This window comes from Galeopterus variegatus, unplaced genomic scaffold, assembly GCF_000696425.1.
Source record: "Galeopterus variegatus unplaced genomic scaffold, G_variegatus-3.0.2 Scaffold411, whole genome shotgun sequence".
Classification (NCBI taxonomy): domain Eukaryota; kingdom Metazoa; phylum Chordata; class Mammalia; order Dermoptera; family Cynocephalidae; genus Galeopterus; species Galeopterus variegatus.
This window is the reverse complement of record NW_007726522.1, coordinates 108617-127636: the sequence shown is the minus strand read 5'-3', so window position 1 is coordinate 127636 and position 19020 is coordinate 108617. Positions and strand designations below refer to the sequence as shown.

General features: G+C 37.5%; 1 pseudogene; it reads left to right on the top strand.

Moving 5' to 3' along the window:
• LOC103587067 overlaps positions 1 to 16966 on the top strand; it is a 31104-nt pseudogene extending 14138 nt beyond the window's left edge.
• The last annotated feature ends 2054 nt before the right edge of the window (positions 16967 to 19020 follow it).

The following is a 19020-nucleotide window of genomic DNA, read 5'->3' as shown; positions in this document are numbered from 1 at the left end:
GGTGGGGGGGAGACGGGGGCAGCAGCTGGCAGGTCCAGGATCCGAACCCTTGACCTTGGTATTATTAACCACGCTCTAATCTACTGAGTAACCGGCCAGCCGTTTTCTTTTATTTTAGCAAGTCAATAGATATTTTCCAAAGTTGACAGATTTGAAAATAGACGTTTAAAATATCTAAACGTATAAAGACAACCTAAAAGTATAAAGCTAAAAATGAGCAGAAATACGCAAGGCAAAGCAAAGAAACAGAGTTTGTGTCAAATTAAAGAAAACACAGAAAATATAAAGGGAAAGAATGAAGACAAATAATATTTATTTCAGTAAATGTGGGGTTTTTAAGTGTTTTTTAAAGAAGCAATTTAAAGGGCCGGCCCATGGCTCACTCGGGAGAGTGTGGTGCCGAAACTTCGTTCTGCATATTCTTTTGTTTTTAACCAAGAGTCAGGTTTTGCTTTTTTGACCTAATCTGAAAGTCTGAAAGAAGCAATTTTTTTTTTTTTTTTTTTAAAGATGACCGGTAAGGGGATCTTAACCCTTGACTTGGTGTTGTCAGCACCACGCTCAGCCAGTGAGCAAACCGGCCATCCCTATATGGGATCCGAACCCGTGGCCTTGGTGTTATCAGCACCACACTCTACTGAGTGAGCCACGGGCCGGCCCCCCAAAAAGAAGCAATTTAAAGAGAAAGACTTTCAGATTAGGTCAAAAAAGCAAAACCTGACTCTTGGTTAAAAACAAAAGAATATGCCGAATGAAGTTTCCCAGGAAGATTGAAATTAAGAGTATAAACAAAGACATACCAGATAAAGGTTTACAAAAAATGAGCTGGGGTTAGTTCGGTGGTTAGAGAGCTGTGTTACATCGCCAAGGTCAAGGGTTTGGATCCCCGTACCTGCCAGCCTCCAATTAAAAAAAAAAAAAGGAAGCTGGGTTGACGATATTAACATTAGACAAAGTTGAATCTAAGGTTAAATGAGGCAACCAAGACAAAGGGTGCACTTTATAATGACAAAGGCACACGCACTACAGTTAGGCTAAAACTTCAATGACAGGAGAAAACCATAGAGGACAGAGTCAAATGATCAAGCATCACCTGCCAGCAGATAGCAAGGACTGACACACAGCTGCGGCTCACCTCTCTCAGCCCGGGGTAGATAAGGAGATTAAAAATAAAGATTTAGGGGATCTGATGTATATTAAATAAGGCTGACTTTACACTTTTTTTAGAGGATACATCTTTTGTGTCTGTGGAATTTTTACAGCAGCGGATGATATATCAGGCAGCAAAGAAAATATTAATAAAATTCAAAAAGTAGAAACAGTACAGACCATTTTCCTACCACAGTACAATTAGCAAAAAAATTAGAAGGTTTTCCCTTGGTAAGGGGGTGGGATGGGGGCGGGGGGCTTGGGGAAAAGAGCCAGAGAGAGAGAATTAAAAAGAGAGGGAAAGAGAGAGACCCCCAAAAATTTTAAACCAAAATTTCTCAATACGTTGAATGGTGAACTGAAGTCAGTACAGATCAAAACTTCTGTCGTATGACTAAAGCTGGGTTGCTACGAGGAAAATACATAGCTCTAAACAAATGCCTAAGTGAAGAAGGACAAAGAAAACAAACAAATTTAGTATTCAATCAAAGAAGTTAGAAAAACAACAAATTAAATACTAAGAAATAAAAAGGAAGAAAATACTAATAAATCAGTGAATTAGAAAATGAAACAAGAAAGAATTAATGAATGTAAGAGCTGACTCTTTGGGATGAGGTTGGTCAAGGGTATGCAAAACAAAGGAAATATGGTGCTTGTGTCAAATTTTAGAAAACACAGAAAAGTTTTTTATTATTAAGAAATATATTAATAAGCATTCTTCATTATATATCATGGTTTTTAAAAAGGCACTATAAAATAATCTCAAAATTTTAATGTTATTAGATTAGAGTTGATGAAATATTCTTTTACAGCTTTCTAAATTTTCACTATTTCTGGCTAAGCTCTCTTTTTTGGAAACCCCCTTTTTAGATAAACTACTGAGTTGACTAATCAGAAAAAAGGGGAGAAAGCTAAAAAACACATTAGAAATAAGGAGCGGCTTCCACCCTGTTTGTGGGACTGTAAATTAGTACAGCCACTATAGAAAACAGTGTGGAGGTTTCTCAAAAAACTACATAGAACCACCATAGGATCCAGCAATCCCACTGCTGGTGTACACCGAAAGGAATGGAAATCATCATGTCAAAGGGACACCTGCATGTATCATCTCATGTTCATCACAGCTCTATTTACAATAGCCAAGATATGGATAGCAACAGATGACTGGATAATCAGGAAAATGTGGTATATCTACACAATGGAATACTACGCAGCCATAAAAAAGAATGAAATTCTGCCATTTGCAACAACATGGATAAGCTTGGAGAAAATTATGTTAAGTGAAATAAGCCAGGCACAGGATGAGAGATACCACAAGTCCTCACTCATAAGTGGGAGCTAAGAAACAAAGACCATAATAAAATGTTGAACTTCCAGAAGGAGAGAACAGACCTATAGTTACTAGAGTTGGGAAAGGGGGAGGGGAAGGGAAGATAGGGAGTAATTGGGTAAGGGACACAAAAAGTAATTACGATTTGTAATGATGAACATGCTAATAATATTGATTTGATCATCATATACTGTGCACAGATACTGATAGTAAACTCTGTACCCCATAAATATGTATAAATAATAAGAAGAAGAAATAAGGAGTGGGAAATATACTACAGAGGAAATGAAAAGACTTTGTACCCTGCAAAACTCTATGCAATTAAATTTGAAAATCTGAATGCATAGATATTTTTCTAGGAAAATATAAATAACTAGCAAAATAAACACAATTTTATTTTATTTTTTCAAAATAAACACAATTTTATTTTATTTTTTCAAAATAAACACAATTTTAGAAATCTTAAATAAAACAATAAGCAGCAACAAAACTAAGAATGTTAACCAGCTCCCCACACAAAATCCACCAGACCCACAACTTTTTCCTTAGCAAAATTCTTTCAAATAGCCAAGAAATAAACAATTTTACTTCTATGTAAATTGTATCAGGGGCTGTCCTGTTAGCTCACTCAGTAAGAGTACGGTGTTATAACGCCAAGGTCAGGGGTTTGGATCCCAGAGCTGGCCAGCTGCCAAAACAACCAACCAAACAAATAAACAAAAAAGAGGGACTATAAATTGTATCATAGCCCAGAGAAGTAAAGGGTGTTCGCATTTTTTGTGAAATCCACATCAAAACCTAAAAATCATGTCGTAAAGAACAACTATATGCCAGACTCACTTATGAACATTATATCTTAAATAAGACATTACCAGAGAAAACCTAACATATTTCAGGAATGTAGGAAATGCTCAGTATTAGGAAATCTATTAATAAGCATCATTCATTATATATCTTAGTTTTTAAAAAGCACTGGAGGGGCTGGCTGCTTAGCTCAGTTGGTTCGAGCATGGCCTTAAAATATCAAGGTCAACGGTTCAGATCTCCACACTGGCCAGCTGGCAAAAATAAAAAATTAAATATAACATTTGGGGGCTGGCTGGTTAGCTCAGCTGGTTGGAGCACAGCCTTGTAACACCAAGGTCAAGGGTTCAGATCCCCATGCCAGCCAGCCACCAAAAAAAAAAAAAAAGTACTATAGAATCATCTCAAAATATTAATGTTATTAGCATAGAACTGACAAAATATTCTGTTACAGCTTTCTAAATTTTCACCTTATTTCTGGCTAACCCCCTTTTTTACTTCCAAATTTTAAAATACGTACTCTATTTCCCTTGATAAGTCTCTCTATAGTTTTATTTTATTGATCTTATCAAAGACGTAGATAATAGTTTTATTTAACATGTTTCTCTCTATTGTTTAATTCAGTAATGTCTGCTTTTATCTTGACTGATTCCATCTACCTGCTATTTTAGTTCAATTAGTTATTTTTTATACCTCTTTATCAGAAAATTATTTCATTTCTTTTCATTCTTAACAAAAACATGTAAAATTACTATTTTACCTCTAATTACAGTGTTGTCTACATCTCGTACATCTTGTTTTAAAACGTAGTGTTCTTTTTGTCATTTTGTACCGTTAAATAAAAATTATCAGAAGCTATTGTTTGAAAGTAGGTTACTGAAGTAGGCCCCCCAAAACCAGACTAGAAACAAAATGGAGTCACTGCTGCTAAGTACCAGGTCACTTAGGTTGTGGTCTGACCTTCGAAGTGAGGAGAAAGTGGTAACAGCCAATTTCCCAAAAAGGCCAATTTAAATCTTCAGTAGGTATGATAATGAAGTTCCCTCTGCTTTAATTTTTTCTTCTGTGCAAAAAAAAAAAAAAAAAAAAAATTCTTACACAAAAGAGATAGCCTGAATAACTTGACGTTAAATAATCATGTTTCTTTTGTTCTGTCTGCCTCTCCCCACCTTACAAGGAAAGTAACTTTGAAATGACCAATCCACTTTTTTTTTGTTTCTGCTTTCTTCAGCCTTTTTCTGTCTATAAAACCAATCTCTTCTGCTTGGCTCATTGGAACATTTATTCTATTTTATGGAATAATATGTTGTCTGATTCCAGAATTGCAATAGAGCCATTTGTGATCTTTAACTAAATTTGTTGTAATTTTGTTCTTTGAAAGGACATAAACAGAAACTGTAGATTTAATGTCCCCTTTTCACCAAAATAACTTATGTGGATACTTTTTAAAAGTTCTACATATTTTGATTTTTTGTTAATCTGATGTTATTTATTTATAATTTGTTTTTGTCATATAACTTGACTTGTACAATTTCTGTCTTCAGAATTTATTTTCATTTGGTCAGATATATTATCATTTTTACATACTTTCTATATATTTTTGAAAAAGCATATGTTTTTTGATATGTATCTATTTAGCATTCATTTCATTATTTAAATTCTGAGGTTTTTTTGTATTTTGCTTTATCAGAGTGAGAATAGTTTGTTACTCTCTTGCTCAATTTTCATTTTGTCAATATTCTTAATTTTTCTACAGAATTAATTACTTTTTTTTTTTTCCTTTTTGTATTTTTTACTGACCAGTAACGGGATCGCAACCCTCGGTGTTGTGCCCGCACCACGCTCAGCCAGTGAGCGGGAACCGGTCTCCACATGGGATCCGAACCCTTGGGAGCGCCGCCGTGCTCCCAAGCGGCGCACTTCTCCAGTGCACCACTGGGCTGGCCCAGAATTAATTACTTTTAATCCCTACATTCTTTGACTCAGACTTGCTTTAGATTTGAGGTAATAAATTTAATGGCACTTGCTGAGTTAAAAAGCTGTTGATTCCAACTATCTTAAGAATGCAAAACATGGACTTTTATCTAAATAGATTTCTTTCAAAAAACATGTTATAAAAATATTTGCATGATGGGCCGGCCCGGTGGCGCACTGGAGAGTGCGCCTCTTGGGAGCGCGGCGGCGCTCCCGCCGAGGGTTCGGATCCCATGTGGAGACTGGTTCCAGCTCACTGGCTGAGCGCAGTGCGGGGGCAACACCAAGGGTTGCGATCCCGTTACCGGTCAGTAAAAAAGACAAAAAGGAAAAAAAAAAATTTGCATGACAGTTATTATAAAGTTAAGTTAAATATATACTTTTATGAATTCCTGTTATCATAAAATGGTTTTTGTCTAAGTCTGATAACGAAGAAAGGGAATGAACTTCCTTAAATTCAGAGATTGGTTTTAATAGTACCACGCTTAAAACTGTAAATATTCAGTACAGGAAATGGCATTTGTTAGAGTGTTTGTTGCAGAGATTTGCATGTTTCCTCAATGTTGTAAGCTATATTTGTCATGGGAGTCTAATTTTTCTTACTGATCTAGATATAATGAACTCAGCCAGCATATAAACCAGATATATTCTCTTGGAGTCAGGAATAGCTCTTGAAAGACTTTTCTCCCTACCTAAGTCATGTAATAGAAATAAATGGTGATTATAGTGGAAATAGTTTAAAAATACAAAGCAGAATCTCACTTTCTTTGATAATATCTGGTTTTTTTTCTATCTTTCAGTGCTTTGCTTTTTACCTCATAGACATTCATAAATGTGATAATCTTTCAGAGAGATTTTATTATCTACCATGAAATAATACTCTGTCCAAATTGCTTATGGTTAATGCTTTCCTCTAAAATTAATACTACTGTTTTGTGTCCTTATGTTCGTAATTCTGATATATTTTAGATCATCCTCTCTGTTCTCCTTAAACACTTTTGATTCACTTTACATGAGGCTTGTCTCCTGGAAACATGATACAGCTAGATTTAAAAAACCTGATCTGAAAAGGGCTTTATTTTTAAAGGGGTTGGTTGTCTTTCCATTTCTGTCATATTAAGCCTCACCATTGTCATCGTGTTTTGTGCTTTCTAAGGTTAATACCCCCTTGTTTACTTTTTCTTCCTGTCATTTGCAATATGAATCATGCTGTCTTTGTTGCTGTTATCGTACCACCTTTTATGGATTTGTTCATTTCGGTGTTATTCTCAGACTCATACCTTCTGCTGAGATAGTTCAGAGTCCCAATAATCCTGCCTTAGTAACAGGCTGCAGTCTTAGAAAAGTGGAATGAAATTTCGGTTTAGGAAATGGTTTGAAACCAATGCTCCCAAGAAGCTCTAATTTTGGGGTGCCTTTAAACAAAGTTAAAGAAGATTCTCAGGTCTCTCTTCTGCTTTAATTGTATTTCTTTGCTGATCTATTTACTCAATCAATGTCAGGTATGGCAAGGGTAATTTTGGATTTGGGATAAGGATTAAACGTATCAGTCTATGTCCCGTAGGCTCTGGGGTATCTACAGGGAGGTAGAGAGCTAGCACTATTAATTTGAAACTGGGTTTCTCCCATGTAAAGAAAAAGAAGGGCAAACTCAGGATCCCAAACACTGAGATTCTTTTCTCCTCTGTACCCTCACTTTCCTGAGAGAGGCTATGTTGTTTGGATCCGGTTACTTAATTTCCACTTAATCAACATACATATTTAAGAAACAAAGAAAGCCAAAAAGAACTATCAGAACAATTGGTGTGCTGGGAAATAACGTTGAGGTCAGGGGATTGGATACCAATTGGTACCGTGGTCTGGAGGCTTTTAACGCAATAGCAGCTTGGGACCTTAGGAACCTGGATGTTAGCCAAAACACTGGTGGAGAAAAGCCTCATAAATTAGTTGTGATCGCTGTTTGGCATTTCCCATTTCAGTTTACAGAAAGGCTATCTTTTAATTTGTACATCTTCTTTTTGAAAAACTACTTTTGACATTTACATTAAATTTTATGCCATGTGATAACACTTACTTAGCTGCGATATAATCCGTATTTCAGTTAATTCTATTTAATTGTTTTTTTGTTCATCTTTCCACTTCTATCAAGACTTCCCTTTCCTTATGTCCTTTTTTAATAAATCAATAAATGCATTCTTCTTATTAAATTCAAGTTAATCTAACATCTCTCTCTCCCTCCACAGGGGCCCACAGGTAGCCACTTTCTGGTGTCTTTCTGCCTTTTTTATTTTTTGGTGGCTGGCTAGTGTGGGGATTCGAACCCTTAACCTCGGTGTTACATCACCAGACTCTAACCAACGGAGCTGACCAGCTGGCCCTGCCTATCTATCCTGTCTATCTATTATCTATCTACCTGCGTATGTGTGTATGCATGTATGCATCTATCTATCCTCAACTTTTAAAATATGACATATATTTTTAAATGACATCACATTATACAACTTACTCTTTTCCTCTCCACCTTCTAACATATCAGAGATCTAATGATCTGTTTATTTTAAACTGTGGCATAAAATTCCTTAGAATAGATAAATCACGTCATGGGTTGTTCTGGTTAGTGGCTACTGTAGGCAATGTTGCAGGAAACATTCTCCTCCATACCTTCTTGGGCACATATGCAGAATTTCTTAGGGAGGAAACTGAACAGTGGAATTGTTCAGACCATCTGTTGTTGTCGCTTTATCTTTACTAGAAATGTACTGTCCGATACAGTAGCCACTAGCCACATGTTTCCTCTAGGCACTTGAAATATGGCTAGTGTAAGTGGGAAACTAAATTTTTAGCTTTACTTAATTTTTTAAATTTCAAAACTGAATCAGTACAAAATATTTTTCTGTTTTCTTTTGGTAGGACAGCATTTTACTCTCAAAAGTGCAGCACATAGAATATTATTGTACTGTTAGTGCACAGATCAGGCGTGTGTATGTTTTCTAGGATTACATGTGAACATAACACTGATCTAATCAGCATCAACAGATCGATTCACTTCAAATGGTTTTTTTTTGTACATCGATACAACACTGCAACGTATTTACTTGAATATCTTACACAGACAGTATGAGTTGCTTGATACCTTTATATTACAACTGGTAACTAAATAATAATATTGCAATTGGTAATTAAATGACAAACAGTGATCAAAACTAATTATGTAATTATACAAATATGATAATAATTCAATTTATAAAAAACATTTATGAACACATTTCAAATTTAAAATGAAGACATACAACTGATGAATCAAATGAAGATGCAGAAGCTAGTGGTATGACAGGAATAGTAAATACAGAGACTGGAGGCTGGGGGTGGGGACATCCTGGTCAAGGGTCACAAAGTTTCAGTTACACAGAAGGAAAAAGTTCAGGCCATCTACTGAACAACATGATGACTACAGTTAATAACAATATGTTGTATATTTGAAATTTGCTAAGAGATTTTAAGTGTTCTCTCTGCACAAAAAATAAATATGTGAGGTAGTGCATATGTTAAATAGCTTGATTTAGCCATTCCACAATGTATGCATGTATCAAAATGTCATGTTGCACATCATAAACATATACAATTTTTACTTGTCAATTAGAAAAAGAAAAAAGCCCAAGAGACAGGAAGAAGATACGCCACAGATTTCCTGATGGATGCTAATTGCAATTTGCTGTATGGCAGGACAAGCAAGAAAGCTGTATTTGTTGTGGAAAAAAAAATTAAAGGTAATAAAGTGGAAAATATTGAGACCTTTTTAGCAAATACATTGTAATCTGATAAGTTTTTTCTCAACATTCAAAAAAGAACTAATGAAGCACTTGAAAAGATGCTCAACATCACTAGTCATTAGGAAAATGCAAATCAAAACCAGGAGGTACCACTTCACACCCATTAGGACGGCTATTAACAAAAACCAAAACAATACAGAAAGTAACAAGTGTTGGTGAGGATGAAGACAGACAAATCACTTGTACCCTTGTGCATTGCTAGTGGGAATGCAAAGTGATACAGTTGCTGTGGAAAATAGCGTAGCGACTTCTCAAAAAATTAAACAGCAACACCAAATCATCCAGCAATTCCACATCTCACTATATACCGAAAAGAGGTGAATACACTCAAACAGATATTTGTGCACGTGTGTTCCTAGCAGCATTATTCACAATAGCCAAAAGGTGGAAATAACCCAAATGTTCATCAACAGATGAATGGATAAACAAAATGTGGTACGTACTTACCATGGAATATCATGCAGCCTTAACAAGGAAGGAAATTCTGACACAGGCTACAACATGAATTAACCTTATTGTGCTAAGTGAAATAAACCTGTCACAAAAGGATAAATAGTTTATGATTCCACATATACGAAGTTCTTACGGTAGTCAAATTCATAGACACAGGAAGTAGATGTTTGTAAGAAGTTGAAGGAAAGGGGTAATAGGGAGTCAGTGGGTTTTTTTTGTTTTGTTTTGTTTTGTTTTTTAAGATGACTGGTAAGGGGATCTTAACCCTTGACTTGGTGTCGTCAGCACCACGCTCACCCAGTGAGCCAACCGGCCATACCTATATAGGATCCGAACCCATGGCCTTGGTGTTATCAGCACCACACGCTCCCGAGTGAGCCACGGGCCGGCCCGGGAGTCAGTGTTTAATGGGTTCAGAGCTTCAGTTGAGGAAGATAAAAGAAAGTCCTGGAGATGATGGTGTTCTTAGCTGCACAACATTGTGAATGTACTTAATGCCGCAGAGCTGTACACATAAAAATGGCTGTAATGGTAAATTTTATGTTATGTATATTTCACCGCAATAAAAAACTAGAACCTATGAAAGAAGTTATCCGAAATCAGAATAAAATGTTCAAGAAAAAAATTTAAATAGATTTTACCAGGATCAGAGATTGTAAAAAAAAAAAGGATCAAAGATTGTAATTTTGGCTATCTATAAAATGACTTGGATTCTTACATGCATGCACACACACACAATTTGTAATGAAAATATTATAAAAAATTATTTTAGTTGTGAAAATTTTGTTAAAAAAATTATGAGGAAAAGACTAAAAATATATTTTATAGAAAGTGAACAATCTTTGATTAAGCTACCAAATAATTGCCTACAGAATAAAAGAACATATCAAAGATAAGCTAATTCAAGTTTTGGAAAATAGCAAATTTTAGCTGCATCATGCCATGAGATACTGCTCAACTAATAGTTTGGGTATATTTAATCCCAAAAATCTTCCAAATTTATGAAGAAACATTGTCAATTCATGGCTTAAAAAAACCTGTGGCATAGATTTTTTAAATCTTTTACATATGGCAAGAAAAATTTCAGTTAGATATGAAAAAATTAGTTTCTATCATGCCAGATGGTGCTCCAGCTATGTTTGGTCAAAAATCTGGATTTATTGAAATTTCAAAACAAGAGGCTGGTGTTTCCCTTATTGCTTTTCCACCGTATGATAAATATTGAAAATATTTGTGCTGCTTTCAGAAGCAAACTCTGTGGAGAATGTCATGAACACAGTTGTTAAAAATTGTTCAGTGTATACATACAAATGTTATGAATCATCACCAGTGTATGGAACTTTTGAAAGACATAGAAAGCAATGAACATTGATGATTTTGAATCTTTGCCAATGTTCATTGGTCGAGTCATGGAAGATGTTCACAGAGATTTACCGTACTGCAAATTCCAACTCAAGATTTTCTTGAAACAAAAGAAATGCTTGCCAAATATATAATAACCAATGACCAAAAATGGCAATGTGATTTATGTTTTCTCACCAATATCGCAGTGTATGTGAATGAGATAACTTTGAAGCTCTAAGGAAAAATTAACTTGTGACCTAGCTAGAAAGTTATAAGAATTTACATTGAAATCAAACCTCTTCATATTACAAATCAATAATAATGATTTTACACACTTTCTAACATGAATCAATATGGAAAATATTTTAAATTGTAATCACCAGCATTATGCAAATTATCTGCAAAACTGTAAGAAAAAAATTTTTATAAGAAAAATTTGAAGGACATGTTGTTGATATTTTCAATTTATGGAATACCCCTTTACAATCCATGTGAATCACTCTGAGTTGACGCAAACATCGGTGAATTGACATAACTTGGACAGAAGTAGTTTTTAAACTGATACGCTTTTGCTTCAGAATCAAACAATTCTTCTAATAAAAATGAGCTAATTTTGTTACTGTGGAAGTGAATATTAGAGGAAAATGATTTTTTTGATTTTACTTGATTCAGTAATTGGAAAAGGGTTTAAGTATGTTTGGAACAACCTGGGTGTGTGATTCTACTTTTTCAAATGTAAATATAAATACAGATCAAATGTTTACGAGAAAATTTAGCAACCAAAATAGCTGTGCTGTAAGTATAAAATACACCTCGCATTTCAAAGACAGAACAAGAATAACAATAAATAACATGGTCATCAATAATTTTTTATATGAATTACATGTTGACATGATAATATTTTGGAATTCTTGGGTTAAATAAAATATAATATTAAAATTAATTTCACCTGTTTCTACTTCTTTATCATGTGGCCACTAGAACCTGTAAAATCATGTATGTGTCTTGCTTTATGATTCTATTCAACAGAGTTGATCCAGAATCACCTCCCTTCTTATTAGCACAAATTCTCCCCCTGGGAGAATTATCTGCTATGATTAGGTCCGACAAGAAAGCAATTTAAAACACTTGCCTCCTCCCCCAGTTTCCCCTAGGGAAGCTCAAGGAGCCAGATCCAAGGAGCTAGCTGTGAACCTGAGCAATTAGATACCCCCGGGGCTTTGATTCTGGAGTAAGTGATGCAGAGACAGAAGGAGTATTTGGAAGTCAAATTCAACATAGTGTCAGTGTCAGCGTGTGGACCAGACTTTGTAATTCCCCCAAACTGTATTGCTACTACTAACAGTGGGGAGACAGATGGGGGATGGGAGAACGGATGGTGGTAAATCAAACAGAATGTCCACTGCAGAAGTGTGGTTAGAGGGAGATGCTGACTCAGGGGAAGAGTGTCGAGCCTCAAGTCTGACTGTTAGGTAAGCCTCCAAATCCAAGAATAAGCAAAAAGGTTGGCAGCCAGAAAGATGGAAACAGAACGGAGTGTGGAGTGGAGAATGAGCTGTAATGAGAGGACTGAACTCAGAATGAATGGCGGGTGGGGTGGTAGCTGAAAGAAACCACCACATAAAGCAGAGATGAATGCCTAGGTTAGGACTCTGTGCCTGCCCTAATCAGCAGTCCTAAGAAAACCATCCTCTGAGATTCAGAGTGAATACCTGTGTTAAGTGAAGAAAAAGGACTCTTTGGACCCATCAATGTCATGCCAATCATGAAGGCACTAGTGGGGATTCCTGGGAGGAGTAGGAAGGGGCTTTGCCCATTTCCTGTCCCCTTTTCCTACTTCCTCTATAGCCCAGGTCATGTGGCTGCCATGAATGGAGTGGATTCTGTTCTTAATCCAGAGGGATTTAAAGGTTCAGAGCTCAGTCTCTCTCGATATGTTTTCAGGTTAAACTAAGGATCCAGGCTTATAACTGACCTCCTACAACCAAGTTCTTGCCTTATGTCCTAGTTCTGAGGTCATTTCCCTTCCCTGTGCCTGAGTCCCTGTCTCAATGCCTGGCTTGGGATGTAACTTTCACCTCCCAGAGGCTGGAAATGATCCTTGACCCTCAGCCCTGTTTTCTGCCCGTGGACTGATGCTCACCCCTTGCCCGACAACTTGACAGATGTCAGATGCTCTTAGATTTTCTATGGCTCACTCCCCACCCCACCACAATGGATAACTGACAAAATTGCTCGAAGTGGAGTCTGACTACCTGCTTAAAATGTTCCTTTGCACATTCTGTTCTGTGTAAAGATCTGAACTTCCTCACGTGGCCTTTGCCTGGAGCCCTTACTCTCAGTGCCTCCTCTGTTGCAGTTTACCCCCCAGGTGTCTGGTCCTGCCAAGAGACACAAGATCACAGCCACCAATCAGGTAGATCCTCTAGGATGATCATTCTGTTATCTCAGATCTCCTTGCCTGAAAAAAATCTTTCTTTAAGGGACCCAGTCAAACACAGTCTATCAAAATACTTCTTTCCAGCTTTGACTTTGATTAATACCATTTCGATTTAGCAATGTTCTCCCTGGCTTTCTCCCCCATGGTTTTTCCCAAGACACCAGCTTCCGTAAACCAGGGGCCACCTCCCCTGACTGAGTTCTAGGTGGACAAGAGTATTTGTTTGTTTAGTTCACTTGATATACTCCAAATGTCTAGAACAGTCCCTGGGACATTGTGGGTGCTCAATAAATAATCATTGAATGAATGAAAAAAGAAACTATAACTCAGACTGTTCAGCAGGGTCAGCCAATATACATTACCCAGGACTAGTACCCATGTACAGGTAACACACAGGATATAGCTTACTTAAGTTAGCATAGGTAGCTTTTGCTTTACCAATACTGGGCTCATGAATATCCTTTAATGTAAACAAGTACACATATATGAAAGCAGGAAATATTTTCCTTCTCATTTTGATGTGGATTTTATTTCTAGTCCACCTTTTCCACCGCTGACCAACTTTACCAGCCACTAAACCAGGTGATGTCACATTGATCCAGCAGATGCCACCTGCCAGCCTTTCCTCTTTATTATCCTGCTGGATCTTTACAAAAGCCTCCTAACTGGTCTTCCAGATTCCCTTCTTCTCTACCACCCATGTATCCTCTGCAAGTGACCACTGACTTTCCCAACACTGTGAATGACACTGGAGAGAGCATGGGCACAGAATAGCAGAATATGGCTCACCACTAACTGTTTGGAGATGGACATGATATGGCCAGAGATAAATCCACATTCAGAAGGTGACAGCAGCTGTGGGGTCATGGTACATTGATTGGCCTCTGCCTTGGGACCATATGGGCTGAGTTTCAAACCTCACCCTCTTTGTCTTGCTCAGCTTTGATTTCAACCCCATTCTACTTGTCAGAATTTTGAGAGGATGCTTCCTCTGGTCTCCTTAGTTGCAACCTCAGGCAGCTCTGGGCTGAACCGACTAACCCGTGGCCCCGGGGCTAGTAATACTACCTCTTCCATTCCTCGGGTAGCAAAACGTCCTGAGAGCCAGGACACCTGGCTTCTAGGCCTGGCTCTGCCACTAGTAGCTTGACTTTGGGCAAATCACATCACCTCTTGGGGCCTCAGTTTTCACACCTGAGAAACGACGGTTGCATTAGATTAGCAATTCTCCACTTTTTACTTTTTTTCCCCTCCCAAACATGACCAGTGATGTATATTCACCTAGAAGACACCCACATACAACTCCTGGGTGTGGACTCTAATTTCATCCCTTTCTTCCCCATTTAGGAAAACCTACTAGAATGAAAGGGGGTGATAAAGAAAATTTGAATATGCTTTTATCAATATTAAAAAAAATAATCTGTAAGCTTGGTATTTTGACTACAATAGAGTTACACTTATTGAGGATTTAATTACCCACCTTCAGAATAAAAAAGAGAAAGCACACACAAAAAAGAAAAATGCAGGGCCAGGCCATGGCTCACTCGGGAGAGTGCGGTGCTGATAACACCAAGGCCACAGGTTCTGATCCCTATATAGGGATGGCTGGTTAACTCACTGAGTGAGCGTGGTGCTGACAACACCAAGCCAAGGGTTGAGATCCCCTTACCGGCCATCTTTAAAAAAAGAAAAATGCATCACTTTAATAGTATGGATTGAGCATGAGATGGGCTATGTGGATCTGCTACTTTCTCTGCTGATCTTAGTCCTTGCAAACCTCCCATTCTATGAGGTTCTCATTCAGCTTAGAGTTAAATGAATATTTAAAGACAAATTTTATGCAAGTCCGCTACATGCAAACCAATGACATAAGCTCATGTTCAGCTAAAGAAACAAGAATCTGCACCTCCGCTGGAGGAAAACTTGACAGAAAGCATATTGTCTCCAGTATATAACTTCTTCCCTAGAGATTTCCATGGGTAACTGACTCTGGGCAGGTCTCGCCCTCTGCGGTGGCTTATGTATCCTCATGTAAGACATGACTCTGTGGAATTCTATGTAGCCTTATTTACTGGTTTCACCAGTCACCCCCACAAATGCTTGTTTTGTGAACCAAGGTTGACGGCTGAAGGTTTAGGTAATCTCTAAGGTCTGGCCTAGCATCACACCATTGCGAAATCATCTGGTTAAGCCTACTGTCGTCTACATGGCTTTACCCTTCCTGGTTCCATTTTCTGACTCTTGCCTAAGAGGAGTGCTGTACTCTGCTATAGCAATCATTTTTCCTGTCAAAACTTATATCTACCTATTAGTTGTTATCCCCTCGTAAGAAAGGGATACTGTTGTTGTCTCACTGTAAGAAAAGATCCCTCTTGGGCCGGCCCGTGGCTCACTCGGGAGAGTGCGGTGCTGATAACACCAAGGCCCCGGGTTCGGATCCCACATAGGGATGGCCGGTTCGCTCACTGGCTGAGCGTGGTGCTGACAACACCAAGTCAAGGGTTAAGATCCCCTTACCGGTCATCTTTAAAAAAAAAAAAAAAGAAAAGAAAAGATCCCTCTTGACCATGCTAATTCTCCCCCTTGTCCTTTGACTCCACACTCCCATGCAACTATCGTTCCTTCTGTCGCCCATGTCTGCAACGTTGCTCTTCTCTGATAGACTGTAAGCTGCATGAGGGCAGAGAGTGTGTCTTGTTTATTCACTGCTCTATTACCAACATCCAAAACAGTGACTGGTGAGGTAAGTACTTAATTAGTAGTTGGTGAATGAATGAATGATGCAAAGATTGAATATAGAAATCAATGAATGAAATGATTCCTGTCTACTGATTTCCTCGTTTAACACAGAAACATGCTCTAGTCTTTCTCCTTTTATGATAAACACTCAAGCAAACACTAAAAAAAAAAAGAAAGAAAGAAAGAAATGGTCAGCCCCATGTACATTCTCTTCTAACTTCGAGTCAAAATGCTTGAAATATTTGCCAGCGTTCACTGTTACCAGTGCCTCATGTCCCATTTCTCTTCAAACCTCTGCAATCTGGCATCTGTCGCCTCCTCACCAGTGAAGCTCCTTCTACCAACACCAAGATCCTACCATTGCAAATCCAATGGACAAAGTCTCTCTCCTCGTTTTACTTGATCTCCTGATTCTAAACCCTAAAAGTATTTGACTGTCTACTGAATGAGTTTATTATTCTTATATAACCAGTGAGGAGATAGAAATATTTTTTAGAACAGGGGAATGTAAAAATAGCAATTGCTTCAGTTTTCCTGAGGTGATCAGTTTAAGGGAGACAAAATACAACACCATTTAGAGATTACAGAGATTCATTTGTTTGAATAAAGGTAAAATAAGAAGTAGCAGATTTCAGGGAGTATCCCGTCTCTCAACAAGACAGCTAATTTTGAATTAAAAAAGAAACTATTGACATGTAATGCTCATATAGAAAACACTCACATTACAAATGTTTAGCGTGATGAATTTCCACGAACTGAACACACTGATGTTCGTAGCACCTGGATGAAGAAACAGAACGTCACCAACATCTTCGCTACATCTCCTTCTACACGTCATCCCATCTCAGCAGTAAGTGCTATCCTGACTTTGACAATGAAGATAAGTGCCACCTGTTTTTGTAGCTTGTGTAAATGGAATCATACAGGAAGTACTTCAGGTGCTTCACTTCTTCTGCTCAACATGGTACTTGTGAGATTCAACGAGACTGTGGTACATGTTATAACAGATCATTCATTCTTATTGCTGTCTGAATTCTCTTTTTGCAATACCCTTCACCTCCCCATAGGGGACCTTTCTTCCCACAGTAATTATGGTCCCCTCCCTCCCAGTGACATATCCCTTCCCCTTACTTGATTTTTCTCCGTAGCTCTCATCACCATCTAATATACTATACATTTTATTTATTTAGTTAGTTTGCTATTTACCCCTTGACTAGAATGTAAGTTCTTTATCTGGAGTCAGATAGCTGCTCAATAAATACTCTTTGAAAAAGTGAGCCTCAGCTAATTCCACATGGCACCCAGCATGCTCATGGTGGAGGGAGCACCATGTTGCCAAGACAGAACAGATGGGTCAAGAACTACGACAAAGTGTCATTTAGCACGAGAGGCCAGCCTGATGTGGAGCCAGGTGTAGCTCTCCTACTGTGACATCTATACCACACCATGCATATCAACATGATATGCATAAAATGTTTGCAAATGAATTTTTAAAGTTTATAAAAACTGGGAAAGAAAAAGGTCCACAAATATCTATTAACAGAGAATACCCCTACTATTTCTATGGGAAATTTGGATGTGAACTTTCTGGCTTTATATGCTTTCGTACCTTTTGAATTTTTAATAAGAAGCATCCATTAATTTAGTTGTTAAAAATTAAAGGATAACATGCCATGATTAAGTAAAACTTATCTTAGCACTGTGAAAACAGTTCAATATTTACACATTTATATTTTAAAAATCATAAAGTCCTACAATGTTTTATAAAAATCACAAATTTAACATTATAATAATAGAAGAGTACCTGGCCTATCGAAGGCACTCAAATATTTCTCAAATGAATGAATGAGAAAATATTAGTGTGTTAAATCATCCCAGTAGGTCAAATAAGAGAAAACGGCATCATTTTACTAACAAATACTGAAAAGGCATTAAGAAAGAATCCAGCATCCATTTCTGATGAAAACCCTTGGCAAGCAGTAAAGAAGGTTTCCCTTGTATGCCTCTCTGCAAACCACTGCAATCTGGCTTTTGCTGGCACCGTGCCATCGATACTGCTCTCCCCAAGGCGATCAGTGCCCTACATATCACCAAATCCAGTGCATTTGGATGGGTACCAGTAAATATGTAATGAATTTAGAATGAATGATAAGAGAATCTCAGATCTATAGTCAACATCACACTTAACAACAGAAGAGCAGAATTGTCTCTTTAAGTCAGAAATGAAACCAGGATGGAGCTATCACTATCATTTGATGGTGTTTCTGGAATCTCAGGAAATAACGAAACAAATCAAAAACCACAGAGACAAAATACAAAGGTATAGCTATTGGCAGTAATGAGACAAAAATGATCTTTCCTTGCATAAAACCTAGGAGAATCATCCCCAAACTATCAGAAATAATAAAAGAGCTGTGAAATATTAACAAATAAATATGCAAAGAGCAATAGTTTTCCCTAAATACCAGCAAATGTAACGTCTTTGGAATGATGGGTTATGAGACAATTGGGAAAGTAAGATATAAAGAAAACACAGAATCCCACGAACAAGGAGTAAATGATCTAGGTGAAGGCTACAGAATTCCAGCCTTACATTTCAGAAAGAAAAAGCTGTATGGAGAATAAGATTTTTTTTCCCACTTGGCTAGATGTGAAATGTAAGTGATGCTTAGATTGTGATATTTACATGACATCCTAGTGAAAGACACAGCTTCATATCTTCCGTGGACAGGTCAGGTGCGGCTTAACTATGAGAAAAGGCCAAGATTTTTATAGTGGGAGCTGATACTGCTGCATTCTGGAAAGCACATTCCAGTTCTCTAGTTGCAATTTGTAATCTCCAACTGAAGTTCCTGAATTTGTACCCTCAACTGACCTGAGATAACAATTCTGCTTTCATAGAAGGGAAGTGACGTGACAAACATGAGAAAGTGTAAAAACAAGTGTAGCTGGGCTGT